The sequence below is a fragment of the Panthera tigris genome, chromosome A1 (genome assembly GCF_018350195.1).
Source record: "Panthera tigris isolate Pti1 chromosome A1, P.tigris_Pti1_mat1.1, whole genome shotgun sequence".
NCBI classification, from domain to species: domain Eukaryota; kingdom Metazoa; phylum Chordata; class Mammalia; order Carnivora; family Felidae; genus Panthera; species Panthera tigris.
This window is the reverse complement of record NC_056660.1, coordinates 124424841-124440305: the sequence shown is the minus strand read 5'-3', so window position 1 is coordinate 124440305 and position 15465 is coordinate 124424841. Positions and strand designations below refer to the sequence as shown.

The 15465-nt window shown below is 40.1% G+C and overlaps 1 protein-coding gene across 1 annotated transcript in view; it reads left to right on the top strand.

Moving 5' to 3' along the window:
* The first annotated feature begins 6562 nt into the window (after positions 1-6562).
* ANKRD55 (ankyrin repeat domain 55) overlaps positions 6563-15465 on the top strand; it is a 595509-nt gene continuing 586606 nt past the window's right edge. Inside the window, exon 1 of the mRNA XM_042987042.1 lies at positions 6563-6740. The gene's annotated coding sequence lies outside the window, so the exon portion shown is untranslated. The remainder of the gene's footprint in view (positions 6741-15465) is intronic.

Here is a 15465-nt window from a genome sequence, read left to right as displayed (position 1 = left end):
AACCACATATGCTTGATTAAGACTGGAATGAGACCTGGATATCTGGATTCCACTTCATGGAAGGCAAGTCCACCATTCATTCATCCATCCATCTTTTTTTTTTTTTCCTGCAGGTATCCAGGCTAAGGTTGTAATGAAATAGATTTCCTGTTGACTCCAGAGCATGAGAGCAGATTCTCTTTTTGTTTTGTTTTAAATTTTTTAAATGTTTATTTACTTATTTGAGTGAGAGAGAGGGAGGAGAGAAAGTATACATATGTGGGGGAGGGGCAGAGAGCGAGAGAGAGAGAGAGAGAGAGAGAGAGAGAGAGAAATAGAATCCCAAGCAGGCTCCACACTGGCAGTAGAGCGCCTGACATGGGGCTCAAACCCACGAACTGTGAGATCATGACCTGAACCTAAATCAAGAGTCTTAACTGACTGAGCCAACCAGGTACCTCTGTTTTTTTTTTTTTTCTTTTTTTATGAGGTAAAATATGAATAAGGTTCCCAAGAGACATTATTTCTATAAACAACATTCCTATCTTTCTACTTTCACCTTTTTGGTTTCTCTAGGATCAAAGATTGGAAGGCCCATGGGTAGGACAGTATTCCTACCTGAAAGAGCTCGGATAACATCAAGTTATTTTTCTATGTGTTTGCTTAGCAATGGAACAATATCCCATTAAGAAGAAAGTCTGGATAGGGGCGCCTGGGTGGCTCAGGGGGTTGGGCATCTGACTTCAGCTCAGGTCATGATCTCATGGTCCATGAGTTCGAGCTCCGCGTTGGGCTTTGTGCTCATTGCTCAGAACCTGGAGCCTGCTTCAGATTCTGTGTCTCCCTCTCTGTCTGCCCCCTCCCTGCTCATGCTCTGTCTCTCTCTGTATCAAAAATAAATAAAAACATTAAAAAAAAGAAGAAGACAGTCTGGGTCAATCCATCCATATGCCCATTTTTAAAATCTGTTTTCTCCTTCATCTAGCCATTTATTCAACAGATGCTTTCCAGATACCAGGCCCTGTGATTCAGATATAAAAGTACTCAGTTCTCGAGCTCAAGCAGTTTTCATTCTTGTGGGAGAGACAAATATTCAAAACAACAGTTATAATATGGTAAGATACATGCCATTATGAAAGTGTTATGGAAACTAATGCATAGAAGCCCCTATTTCTTACTGGTATAGTATAATAATAATGTGCCAGGCATTCAGAGTTTCAGATTAGCTAAAGTCTAACTCTAAGTTGCCTGGATTTAAGTCCCATCCCTTCTCCTTTGTAATTGTGTGGCCACAGACAAGTTAGGTAACTAGTGTGTGACTTGATTTCATCATTTGTGAAGTACAGATAATAATTATTGCTTCTTTCATAAGGCTGATACCAAGATAAAACAAGTTAATAAATGTAAAGCACTAGAATTAGTAATATTTAGCAGTATTTACATATATTCTAAAAATTAATTATGTCACTCCTTATTTTGAAAATAGATTTACATTCCATTAGAGCAATAGTCTCTAAAGGTAATCTATTGGTAGGAGGAAGAAAATACTAGAAATTCTTTTCTATTTATCTTTCTCAACCATTTTCAATTTCTATTTTTGTGTGTCTTATAATATGTATACTGTATTAGTAGAGAAGTACACATATATAGTTTATTAATGAATAAAATATATATACAGATATTGGGGTAAATGTTAATTTCTTTTAACTGATATTCATTCAAAAGCTTAGATATGATCACATTACCGAAGTATATGACACTTTTGTATACAGAAGGGACTTATAATTTGTAATTTACCAAGCACCTTTACATACATCATCTCAAGTGTCAATAATATACTGAGTATATTAGTAACTATGTATTTTTTCTTTTCTTTTTTTAACTTTAAGTTTCTTAATGTTTATTTATTTTTGAGGGAGAGAAACAGTGTGTGGGGGGGAGGGGCAGAGAGATGGAGACACAGAATCCAAAGCAGGCTCCAGGCTCTGAGCTGTCAGCACAGAGCCCAATGTGGGGCTCCCACTCACGAACTGAGATCATGACCTGAGCTTTAGTTGGATGCTTAATTGACTGAGCCACCCTGGCACCCCAGTAACTATGTGCTTTTCATCGGCTTCTGATTCTTGCCACATCCAAGGGGACAAAAGTGAATGGTAAGGACAGGCATACCAGAGTAAAACACTTGAAAAGTCAATTCTTACACCCTTGATGAAGCATGTACTAGGCTTTGCAGGGCCTCAGAGAAGCTCTCTTGTATTTGCTAGTCTATTTGCTTATCGCACACACTCAGCTACTGCATGTCAATCTATATGAAACATAAAAATCGATTGGAGTATAAGTTGAACATATCATTGGTTAACATTTTCTCCTGTGTGATGGTTAATGAATGATCTTTTCTGGTATTTACTTTCCTGAGACTTTAAAAATTCTAAGAGGCAAGCATACCAAAACATTTACCATGTAAAGCAATCTGGTCTTCCTGTCCACATGACTCATTTTGAGATTTTTTTTGTGTGTAAAAGAAACTGAAGATGCCACCAAAACAACAGCTGCTTAGCTATAAATTACAAAAACAAGCCTCTCCTACAAAATTATTATTGAAGGTCTTTATTTAAAGCAATTTACAAATTCATGAAGGATTTCACTTACTATATTCACACTTGATATAGATTTGAAGGCATTTAGAGAAGGTGTAGGGATTGCACTGGATTAACCCCTTTTTCTTTCACTGATAATTTGAAGATTAATTTATGTAAACAAAAAGAAAAACTATATTTGATAGAAATTCCATAAGCTCACTGCATATTTAACTATGGTTCCATAAGAGCCTGTTCATTAAAAGGTAAAGTTTCTCTGGTCAAAAGAGAGAGTTATCATCAACTTCTCACTAGAAAGATAAAACAGAGGAGATGGTGGTAATTAGCGGGAAACTTTGGGACATACAAATTATTAGGTTTGGAAATTCTGTTCTTAGTTTAAAAAAACCCATTCCCTTTACTAAAGCTCATTTTTCTAAACTGAATTATTTTCTCCTTTGGTTTTGTTTTGTTTTCTTAGTTTTTAAGAGACAAAAATCCAAAGCAATTGTCTCAACAGAGTCTACTCTGCATTTGATGCTGACTCATGCTTGCCTTGGGCCAGTCATTACCTCCTCCTTCCTCAGTTTCTCCATCTGCAAAACAAGGATAATAACACCTACCTCACAAGCTTGTTGTGTGAGTTCATTAGCTAACGTTGGTGAAGCATTCTAAAGATGGAATGTGCTTATTATCGTTACTTGTGTTATATTTATTTATATAATTTTGCATATATAGCCTGATTTTTTTTTTTAAATTTTTTTTAACGTTTATTTATTTATTTTTTTTGAGACAGAGAGAGACAGAGCATGAACGGGGGAGGGTCAGAGAGAGGGAGACACAGAATCTGATACAGGCTCCAGGCTCTGAGCTGTCAGCACAGAGCCCGACGCGGGGCTCGAACTCACGGACCGTGAGATCATGACCTGAGCCGAAGTCGGACGCCCAACCGACTGAGCCACCCAGGCGCCCCTGATTTTTTTTTTTGATGAGAGTAAACAAACGTCCAGTTTCTCTTCTTTTGATTGTATAGGTGTGCCAGTGTGATTTGGTCTTTTAAGAAAAACAAATTTTATGAACTGCTGGTTAATTTGTTAATGGAGTATGACTTACAATGAATGTTTAATTGACAGACTTTTCTTATGATATTCATAAAAGTGTTGGGATGCATAAAAAGGACTGTACTGTCTTCTTTTTTAATATTTATTTTTGAGAGAGAGAGAGAGAGACAGAGTGTGAGTGGGGGAGGGGCAGAGAGAGGAGAGAGAGAGAGAGAGAGAGAGAGAGAGAGAGAGAGAGAGAATTCGAAGCAGGTTCCAGGCTCTGAGCTGTTAGCGCAGAGCCCGATGCGGGGCTCCAACTCACAGACCTCGAGATCATGACCTGAGCCAAAGTCAGATGCTTAACAGACAGAGCCACCCAGGTGTCCACACCCGTGCAGGATAGTTGAAGGCTGTGAGGAAGGCAGCCCAGCTTCATAGCGCAAGCCTCATGTGGAGTGGTGGCCATAGGAAGCAGTGGCCCTTGGTTTGTTCTTGTGCTTTTGGCTCTCTTTTTTTTTTCTTTTTACTTTTTTTTATTTTACACTATAAACAATAACAACAACAATAACCAGTAACCTACTGCTCTTCTTCATATTCATATGGATTTTAGGGAACTACTGTTTTTTTCTCTTGAAGAAATCTATAAAATTCCAGAAGTCAACAGCTTGAAGACAACCTCCAGGGGCAGGGAAAAAACACACGTTGTAAAAGACGAGACAAGCACATCCAAGGACAACTAGCTGGGGCAAATGGCTGTTTCAATGCCACCTGACCTAAACAGTAGGTATTCTTTTTCTCCTCCCATCTCCTGCCACCACCTCAAAGGCCTGATTTGGTCTAAGTTCTGCAGAACTCTTTTCAAATGACACAAGAGACAGTTTGTGGAGAGATGCAATAAGAAAAATTGAAGTATGAATAAGAATCATGCAAAGTCAAAAGTCAGGGAAGAATCCACAGGGGACAGGACACTCAGAAAGGTTGATGTCTCACTACTTCAACTAATTGCCTCCATTGGACTCATGACAGAATCTCAAAAAAAAAAAAAAAAAAATGGAGGTTTCAAATCAGCATATAGACTATGTCCTTACAAACCCTGTTGGGTTATTTTTCTGACTGGATGATGATAAGCTTATGTCCTGAAGGAACGGAGAGAGATTCTGAGATTGCTAATGTTAAAATAAGGTGGAAATTGTGCTTCCTTCAAAATGAATTGGCTTCTTAACTGCTTTTTCTCTTGATCTAGCACCTACTTTCTTCCATTTTGCTATAGGTTATCTCTTGCCTTAAGCTTGAAAGGAAAAGGCGAATTAGGAGGTGTACAGACTGTGCAGTCCTGAGAGGTCACCAGATCTGGAAGTATAGTCAGATGCTGTTTTCTTAACGGCTTGAACTTCCTTTAGTCCCAAAAACCTATCCCTAAGGTTGGTCTGAAGTTCATTTGCAATCCCGGTGGCCATTTACTATCACCTACAGTGGGAAAGAGTGAGGTTTTTAGTATTGCACAGGTATGAAATATCTGAGTTTAAAAAATAAAATCACAGGGGCGCCTGGGTGGCTCAGTCGGTTGGGCATCTGACTTCAGCTCAGGTCATGATCTCACAGTCCGTGAGTTCAAGCCCCGCGTTGGACTCTGTGCTGACAGCTCTGAGCCTGGAGCATACTTTGGATTCTGTGTCTCCCTCTCCCTGTGCCTTTTCCCTGCTCACACTGTGTCTCTGTCTCTCTCTCTCTCAAAAATAAAGATTAAAAAAATAAAAAAAAATTAAAATCACATTTTTTTGGGGTTGGGCTGATTCTCCCAGCCATATTTGTAGGCTATAGGTATGGCCGTGGGGCTTCTACTGAGGTCTGAGACTGTTGAATGGGTGGGCACTGGAGCCAGCACTGAGGTAGGAAATGTGCAGTAGGAACCCTACGTATCAGGTCTCAGTGTCTGCAAATGGGCTATGAATGAAGAGCTGGTTGCCTCTCATTGGCAGGAGGGAGTCTGGGTGTGTGGAAGGCAGGATCTCAGACTCCTATTGCAGGAGCTGCTAGCCCATGAAGCCAAAGCTGGGGGTGACCACGACACTCCTCCTCTGCCTGATGTAATTGAAGGCATCCTTCAGGCAGAACTGCTTGCTTTTCATGAGGTAAACCATGCAGATGGTGGGTGAATGAGAGATCCCAGCCTCACAGTAGACCAGGACCTTGCCTCCCCTTTCCCTGACATAGTCATTGAAGCCCATTTGCTTCTTGAAGTGAGAGCTAACGTCAGCCATGTGGCTGTCTTACACGGGATCCATTTGTACTGCAGGTGGGTCATGCAGGACTCCAAGGTCCACTGTGAGGCATTTAGCAGAGCTGTGATGTGCAGATTGGCCAAGAACTCCCACTTGGAGGCACTTCCAAGGTGGAGCAGCTGAAGGATTTCAACTGGGATGTTCTGGTCCTGGTCATAAGCTGGCACTGATTTCCCACACTGGCTCTTGATGGCTTTTTTGGTTTCAAACATCTGTAGTGAAATGAATTTTACATCTATGCAACACTCAGGATATTCCCATTAGAAAGCCTCCCATCCTGGGGCACCTGGGTGGCTCAGTCGGTTAAGCGTCCGACTTTGGCTCAGGTCACGATCTCACAGTTCTTGAGTTTGAGCCCCATGTCGGCCTGTCGGCTGACAGCTTAAAGCCTGGAGCATGCTTTGGATTCAGTGTCTTCCTCTCTTTCTCTACCCCTCTCCCACTCATGCTCCGCCTCTCAAAAATAAATAAAAAATTAAAAAAAAAAAAAAAAAGAAAGCAAGCCTCCCAAAGGAGGAAGTACACCGGCGGGCCGACGGGAAGCCAGGTGACAAGTGAGGAGCGCAGCACGCCCACATCGTCGCTTTCCTCAAGCAGGTCCTGGTCCAGCACAAGGTTGGGCGCTGCAGCAGCCGCGCATGCGTAAACCGCCTTCTCAGGCAGCACGCAGTGTCGCGTCTGCGCTGACGTGTCTGAAGCAGCACCGCGCAATGGAGGTTGACCGTGAGCGACTGGCTCTGGGTTTTTGGTTATGCATTTTTGCTGGGTAGAGCCGTTGGATGATCCCAGCTGGAGTCTGCCTTCACACGTGAATGAGATCTTTTCTGTCAGGTGACATGGCTTTACTGTCAGGTGCACAAGTAAGTAGCTGGTGCTCTGGTTCCTGTCAGGGAAGGAATGTTCCAGAAGCTTTCTGGTAGCATTTTGTGGGGATGGGGGTGGGAAATCGTGGAAACAAGCACCTAAGTCTACTGATGCCCGTAAGTATGGGCTGTGGCTATCAGTGTCCGCCCTCCTGTTCTGTGTTCCTTCAAGGGCTGCTTCTACCTGCTCCTGGCTCCTCCAGGCCTGTCATCCCTTAACTCAGACTTTTCTCCTTGATGGTCCAGGATGATAAACTCGAGATGTGTGTGTACCACGTGAACACATCCCTGAGAGAAAAGTGTGGCTGCTTTGGAAATACTCTGGAGGCTCCTGCTGGCCCCGCAGCCACTCAAGTCTCAGGACTCCAGTGAGGGATCGGCATTAGTTCTGACAGTGACAAGAGAGCTTTGGAGGGAGGGTGAAATTTGGTTTCTGTTTCTCAAAGCAGTCAGAAGAATGGGTTTATGGGAGTGATGCTTGTCTCACACGGTGGCGGCCCCTCTACCGCTATTCTCATCATCCTCTTCACAGAGGGGAGCTGGGCCTTGTTCTGTCTGAATGTCTGAATACTGCTGTGCCCTAGATTGTGTGTTGGCCAGGATTAGTGCCACCTTCGAGGTCACTTAGGTGAGGAAGGAGGAGCTGGAATGGGCGTATGTTTGCCCTTGGGCAAACTTGTATTGTTGAACAGGTCTCTGGTTGGGATACAACCTATTCCCCTGTTGTTGACCTTCTTTGTATCATCTGCCTTAGGGCTGCTCCAAAGCTGACCTGGACCTTGGGATGTCAGTTTGTCACCCTTAGCATTCCCAGCCTCTTTGGAATACTCTGTCACCGGCTAGCTTGGGTATAGGACACTAAGGACTTAGCTACTGGTCAGTGTCAGGTGAGAGCCTGGGAATCCCCAGGTTTGGAGGACATTGCTAGGGAATGACCACTGGTTGAGGGGTGGACCTTTGGTCTCACAGAAAGGTTAAGTTTCTCATCATTTAAGGAGCTTTCTGATTAATGACTGCTTAACTTCTATCATTAGCTATTTAATTATTTAATATTATTTATATTAGCTATTTTAATTTTATTTGTTGAATGAAACTGATGAGGTATGGAAAACATGTCAGCATCATTTACTAAGATTTTTAATTATCATTAATAACATTCTTTAACCATAGTACCAAGCTTGCAGTCCCTTATGTTGGATATGTATCTCCTAGGCAAAACTAGCATAAATAATATATTATTCCACTTATATGAGGTACCTAGAATAGTCAGATTCATAGACATGGAAAATATAATTGTCATTGATAGGGCCTGGGCAAGGAAGGGAGTGGGGAGAGACTGTTTAATTGGAATTAGAGTTTCAGTTTGGGATGATGAAGAGTTCTGGAGATGGAAGCTGGTAGTATTAGCACAATAATGTGAACATACTTCTGTGCCACAGAACTGTACACTTAAAAATGGTTAAGATGGTAAATTTACTTTGTCTGTTTAGCAAAAAAAAAATATATATATCTTCAAAAAAGCAAAACTGATACTGTTAGGATAGTAGTTACCGTGAGCTGGCAGGTTGGTCAATAGTGACCACAGTGGAGCATGAAGGGAGCTCCTTTAGGTGTGCGGAATGTTCTTAATTTGGGTGGTGGTCCTATTGGTATGTTCAGTTCATGAAAATTCATCAAGCTGTATACTGACATGCACTTGTGTCTGTATACTACAGTGCAAAGTTACCGTGGAAGAAAAAGAAAGCAACGTCAAGTTATGAAGTGCTTTAATTTGTGCTAGAGTAAACTACTGAGTGCCATGTGTAAGGCAACTCCCACTCACTTAGCTCTATTACAACACTCTGAGGGAGGTGCTGCTTTATGAAAGGATATTGAGGAACAGCAGTTTCCAAGGAAAAAGTAATCATTTACAAGTTTGTAGTAGGAGATCTCAAATATCTCAAATCTTCTGGGTGTACATCTCTAAGGGTACATTCTCTTGCCTACTCAGTTTAAAGTGTTTCAGTCTTTAAAATAGAACTTGTAATTCTTAAATAAGACTTGGCATTAAATTACATGTGTCTCAACCAGAAGGAAAAAAAAATCTCCAATTTAAACTAAACATAAACTTTCTCACTCATGTAAATTTCAGGGTGAGTTGGGATCATAGGATTATCTGCTAGCTCTGGATAGTTCAAAAGCAATCATGGTAGTCTTTATTATTTTTTTTTAATCCAAGTGATTTTAGAAAATTATAATCCTCTTAAAATTTTTTAGAGGGTGGGGATCAAACTAGGAACCCATTTGGAAAGGAAAATCATCCTCAGAGCATATTTCAGAGATATTTGGGAAGATGTACATTTAAAAAAGTACACAGTATATTATTTTGTATTAAAATATCCTATTCTTTTTCATCCCTATTTATTTTAGTAGAGGGAGAAACATTCTGATATGTCTTTCCTTCTAGATTCTGGTTTCCTTTGTCTGTCTTTTGTCCTCACCCTTCTATTTCCATATTTCTCTGAGGCGTGTTTGTCCTTCCCTGAGTTGTTTTACTGAGCTTTGCAACAGTAGCACATCTACCTTTAGTCTCAGCCACATCCAGTTATCTCTGGCTGGCTGGTTAGAACTCACAGCAGCCGTGGGTGGGATCCTTCTGCAGTACAGAGAGGCATGTGCCCTGGCTGGCTGCTCTGGGCCTTGTTCTCTGTCATACTCCATCAGATTTTTGAGACTGCATCTTGCCCCAGGGATTGGATCTGGTTAAAATAAACTGTTCAAAACACTTGCTCATAGAGTTGTTATCTGGGGAGGTTGAGAAAGAAGGCAAGGAAGGAGAATTATTTTGAAAACGATAAAGAAAAGCAGTACAGGAAATGGGTAAGAGACAGGGACAGAGGTTAGTTCTTATCACAGCCAAACTGGTGCATCTTGCTCTGTATCTTCTAAAATATCTTCTCTGACCAGCACTTTGTAGGATGTCTGCTGGTAACTGCTGCTTATTTCACAATCCTGAATTCAAGGGTGCCCATCAGAAAAGAATACAGTCTCTATTGAAAAGACTCCCACATGAAGCCCATTGTGCTATCCCCTAATTTTAGTTTGAATTCAGGCATGCTAACATGTTTTAAATGGGGAATCTGTGTGCAACCTCACTCACTGCAGACAAGCTATTCTCCTGCTATGTGGAAACATCCCATTTCTCTTCCCTACTGTGTCTTTGGTCAACAGTTATAAACTTTCTGAGACAGCTGGTTGTATATTAAAGTCTATTTATAACAGTCAACGGACAACTGCTTATTTATGGGGAATCATGGCAATTTTTGCTTAGGAAGGACAATTGGGGCATTTCTTCTGTTGTGGAGCCGGTTCAGCCGCTGGACTCCACAAACATTGCCTCACTTGTCTTCTTACATTCTGTGGACTGAGGTTACCCTGGGTGCTAATGATGAATTCAAACCCAGCACAGAATGCTGGTTCTTCAGTCAAGGTTCTTGGGGACTGGACAATGGAAAACATGAAACAATTATACTTTGTGAGGAATAAGGAAGTACAAAAGTACCCATAGTTGTGAGGAACAGCATACTATACTCAAAATCTGAGTACAGTTCATGAAAATGTAGATCCCCCCCCCAAACCCTTGACACTTTCATGGCTCTACTTAAAATAAGACCATATAATAACTTGTTAGCATTGGAAACAAAAGAAAATAAGATAAAAACTGTGTATTCTGGTGGGTCTTGGGGTGCTTTTTTCAGATTTTTTTTTTTTTACTAGAATATAATACAAAACTAAAATCTGGTCATGAATGAGTGGTGAAATAAATATGTGAACAGGAAAAAAATCTGTTTGAATTCCTAGAGAATATCTTGCATAATGCTTTTTAAAACCAGCTCTAACTTTAATGTGATGACTTTGTCTCCTTCTCCAATTAAAAAAATTTTTTTAAAATGTTTATTGTTGAGAGAGAGAGAGAGAGAGAAAGAGAGAGAGGATGAGCAGGGGAGGGGCAGTGAGCAAGGGAGACACAGAATCCAAAGCAGGCTCCAGGCTCTGAGCTGTCAGCACAGAGCCTGATATGGGGCTCAAACCCATGAACTGCGAGATCATGACGTGAGCTGAAGTCAGATGCTTAACTGACTGAGCCGCCCAGGAGCCCCCCAATTTTTAAAAATAGAACAGGTAATGATATTTAATTTTAAAATAGCATATATTCAGTTTTTAATATAAGAAAACAGAAAAAAAATTAGAATGGGCTATATCCTCACTGCCCAGGTGACACTTGTTTTATTAAAAATAAACTGTCATGGGGTGCCTGGGTCGCTCAGTAGGTTGAGAGTCTGACTTGGGCTCAGGCCATGATCTCACAGTCTGTGGGTTCGGACCCCATGTCGGGCTGTGTGCTGACAGCTCAGAGCCTGGAGCCTGCTTTGGATTCTGTGTCTCCCTCTCTCTCTCCCTCTCCCCTGCTCACTCTCTCTCTCTCTCTCTGTCTCTCTCTCTCTCTCAAAAATAAACATTAAAAAAATTTTAAAAAGAAACTGTCACTAGTATATGGTTAGAAACTCAATTGGACAGCTTTAAACTGAACATGAAATTAAAACTAAGCATAATTGTTCATGATTATCAATCAGTCCAGGAAAAAGTTGTGCATGTGTATCTTACACACATGCAGATATATCTGTACCCATGGAGAAGTTTTAAACAAGTGTATTAAAATACTGAAATCGACCTTGTCCACCTTTTTATTGTCTGATTCTGATTTCACTTTATTCCACCTCATCTGTAAAACTGAGTACATCTCACTCATTTTATTGTATCTTTTCCAGAAGTTGATAATAATTATAATAAGCATCATTTTGATGACTTTTTATAGTTAATAATTTATATAACTTATAAATTAGGATTTCAAAATTCTCAGTAAGTTATCCCTAAATGACTACTTATCCCAGTTTAGATGCTTTTGTTTAATTTAGTAACTTTGTGAACTGTTTAACTCATTTTTATGTGTATATTTATTGATTTTTTTTTGAAGACCACTTTGGATATCAGAAGCAGCCTTGTGTTGCTGAAACAATTTGTTCTTAATTCTGTACTCTTCTGGGATTCCTTTTGAGAAACAGCAGGGTAAACCATGTCCATTTCATTCAGTAAGGCCTCTTTGAGATTTGGTTCTTGTGCATTTTTCTTTCCATCTCTGCCGCAAAAGGTAAATTAATAATGAGGTGCTCATGAATCAAGCCAAAGTCCTTTCAAGAGGAGACTGTACAGCAATATCATGGTTTCAGTTCTTTTTTTTTATGTTTATTTATTTTTGGGACAGAGAGAGACAGAGCATGAACGGGGAGGGGCAGAGAGAGAGGGAGACACAGAATCGGAAGCAGGCTCCAGGCTCTGAGCCCTCAGCCCAGAGCCCGACGCGGGGCTCGAACTCATGAACCGCGAGATCGTGACCTGAGCTGAAGTCAGACGCTCAACCGACTGAGCCACCCAGGCGCCCCTCATTGTTTCAGTTCTTACATTCTGCTTAAAGTCTCAGATTCTTTTTGGGTGTAAAACTGCAAAAGTAAACGTTGGAATTGGTTTCAGGTAGTTCAGACAAGATCATTAGTCTCATTCTTGATTCTCACCAGAAACAGAGGTGAAGGTTGAGCTACTTAAAGCTTTTTCTTGTGGCCACATAATTGTTCAACTCAAATATGGGGAGAGAGAACAGTCATTTCATCTCAAAAGTCCTTTTCTGTGGGTTTATCAGTGAAAACTAGTGCAAGTTTTACATTGACTCATGTCTCTGTGAACTATTTGCAGTGGAGATAAACAACTAACATGGAAAGATAAAGATTTAAATAGTTTAAAAGAAGTATTTTCAGAATTGTATTCCGTGTGTGAGTATACAACAAGAATAAGGGAGTAGTCAGTGGAAAGAACAGTGTTATATCATTTTAAGCAAAAACCCTAGATATGTCTGTTTGGGGCCATATGTTAATATGTTTTTGCTGGTGAACAAAATCAGTGTGGTTTTCCTTTTAGCAGTTAGAAGCTCTGAGGTTTTTAAGAACTGAGCACTCTTTGAACAGTAAGATCCATGTAATAAAAGTCTTCCACAGACTATGTAATGTAACTTTTAGAAAACAGAAGCTGCAACTTCTTGTGGTCATTTGGTCCCCAAGATACAGATGACCCTGTATTCAGAAGAACACACTCAGCAAAATTCCTTTCAGGCAGTTTTGGGGCAGGAGGGGTCTGACAAGTCTTCCTTACTTTATTCTTTTATTTATTTTATTTTTTTTTTATTTTTGAGAGAGAGGAAATGTGAGTTGGGGATGGGCAGCAAGAGAGGGAAAGAGAGAGAATCCCAAGCAGGCTCCACACTGCTAGTGTGTGGAGCCTGATGCAGGGCTCAGACCCACAGACAATGAGATCATGACCTAAGCTGAAGTCAGTCGCTTACCCAACTGAGCCACCAAGGTGCCCCTCCTTTCTTAATTCTTAAAAATCAAAGGATTGGTTCCCAGGAACAATGAATGGTAATTTGTGAGCATCCTTTTTCTTGTTGTTTTTGTTTTTTTGTTTGTTGTTGTTGTTGTTGTTTATCCCCCTTCTCCCTTTTTTGTTGAAACCACAGAAAGAGTGGTTTCCCAAACTCACTGAAAGGAAGGAATAGATCATGCTTTCACCAAAGCTTTCTAGGAAACTTTGAAAGGGTGAGGGCGGGGGAGGTGGATCATCCAGGAGTGACTTAAGGTCTTTCGTGGCAGAGCAGAGAATGAATGAGAGAGGGAGAAGAGCAAACCTAGGAAAAGAGCTGTAGGTGCTGCTGGATGGAGTAGAAATTCTGGGGAACTGAGAGGATGGTGAAACCACTTGAGAGTCCTTTCAGAAGCAGTGGGTGCTCCCAGCACCATTTAGTGCAATGCTTCTCCATGCTGGTTGAATTGGACTGAGTTGGGCTTGGAGCTGCTCAGATGCAGTACATTAGAATCTCTGTAGGGAGGTTTGCTGTATTTAAAAGCCTGTCCTGGTAATTTTAATGTGCAAACATGAAATCACCTTCTGATCATGGAAATAACACGTAGGGTTTGAGGGAGTGACTATTCCAGAAAAGATTTTGTAAATTCCAGCATGGAAAGACTCTTAGGTGTTAACCTTGGGTAACACTTGAGGTAATGCCTACTTTGTGGAATTGTTGGGAAGATTATCCTTGTGGTTAAGCTCAGAAGTTTGTAATTAAATACACTGGATTCAAGTCTAATTACCAGGTGTGTATTCTTAGGCAAATTGTTTAATTTCCTTAAGCCTCAGTTTCCCTATTTGTAAAATGGGGACAAAAAATACTTGTTGGTAACATTTAGTTCTGTAACCACCCTGAGCATGCTACTTGAGATATGGAAAGCGTGCAAAAATTGTAGCTATTCTTTTCCTTCCCTCCACCTCTTATTGTTACTCTTATTATATCTAATGCCTAACAAAATGTATAAAAACCTAAATGTTAAACTTTCTTTCCATTTCTAAACTCTATTAGTTAATGCTAATTATGGGATAGTAACAGACTGTGGAACATTATTTTATTATGATATCCATATATGTGATATGCATATAAAGTCTAATGTCTGCTGCCTATTGATTTTTTTTCTTTTTCTTGATGTGGACAGAATAGTGTAAGGACTAAATGCTGTTTGTCTGGGTGTGGTTTAAGCCAGATGAAGTGTGACAGCCCTTTCTGGGAAGAAAGAATAATGACATCACCACCACTTAGATAATAACTGACTATGCTAAGCACCTCACATGGACTGCCGAATTCAATCTTTACAGCATCCCTTTGAGGTCATTAATTGAATTGCCTCTGTTTTTTTTCGATAAGGAAATGAAGGTTTACAGAAGTCAAGTCATTTGCCCAAGGTCAGAGAGCCCGCGTGAGATGGAGGAGGAGGAATTTTAACTAACTCAGACATAACTCTGCCTGTAACCTCTTTGCTAAATAGGCCTCACTTGCTATGGGTCACTGTCAGGTTCAAGGTCCTCCAAGGCAACTCTAAGGGAAGGGGGAGTACCAAGAAGCCCTTTACTCCAAGTTGCTAAATATAAATTTTCCTCATACATTAATTATTGGTACACTTTTTACACTGTTATTTTTGGGCATGGTATGTTATGTTCCTGTGGCTACATTATTTATGTATATCTTCACATTTCTGCAAACCTGTATGAAAGAAGAAGGATAAAAAGGCAGTGAGAAGTCCTGAGAAAAATAATATCAATTTTATGTTTTGAGATTTGTTTTCTTAGTATAAAACCGGCACAAAAATCAGAGTATAAGACACCATGTATAATATCATTGCCTATTTTAAAATGGACATTTATACATGGAAATGTACAGAGGAAAACAAATCCTAAATGTTAACACCAAAATGTTGACAGTGGTTATCTTCTATAAAGTGGGCTTGGGTTGACTATCACTTTATTTTGATGATTTTTTTGTATTGTTTACAAAATAGGCATTAGTTACTCTCATAATCATGTCCACCATAGAAAACTTGGAAAATCCAGAGAAGCATAAAGAAGAAAGTAACAATCATCCAATAGCTACCACTCAGCTAAAAATGCTAACATTTTGGCCAGTCATCTTTCTATATGTCTATTAAGTGAATATATATATATATATATATATATATATATATATATATACTGTTTATAATTTGGGGCACTCAGTTTCTTTTCTTTCCTTTTTTTTGGATAAATATATTTT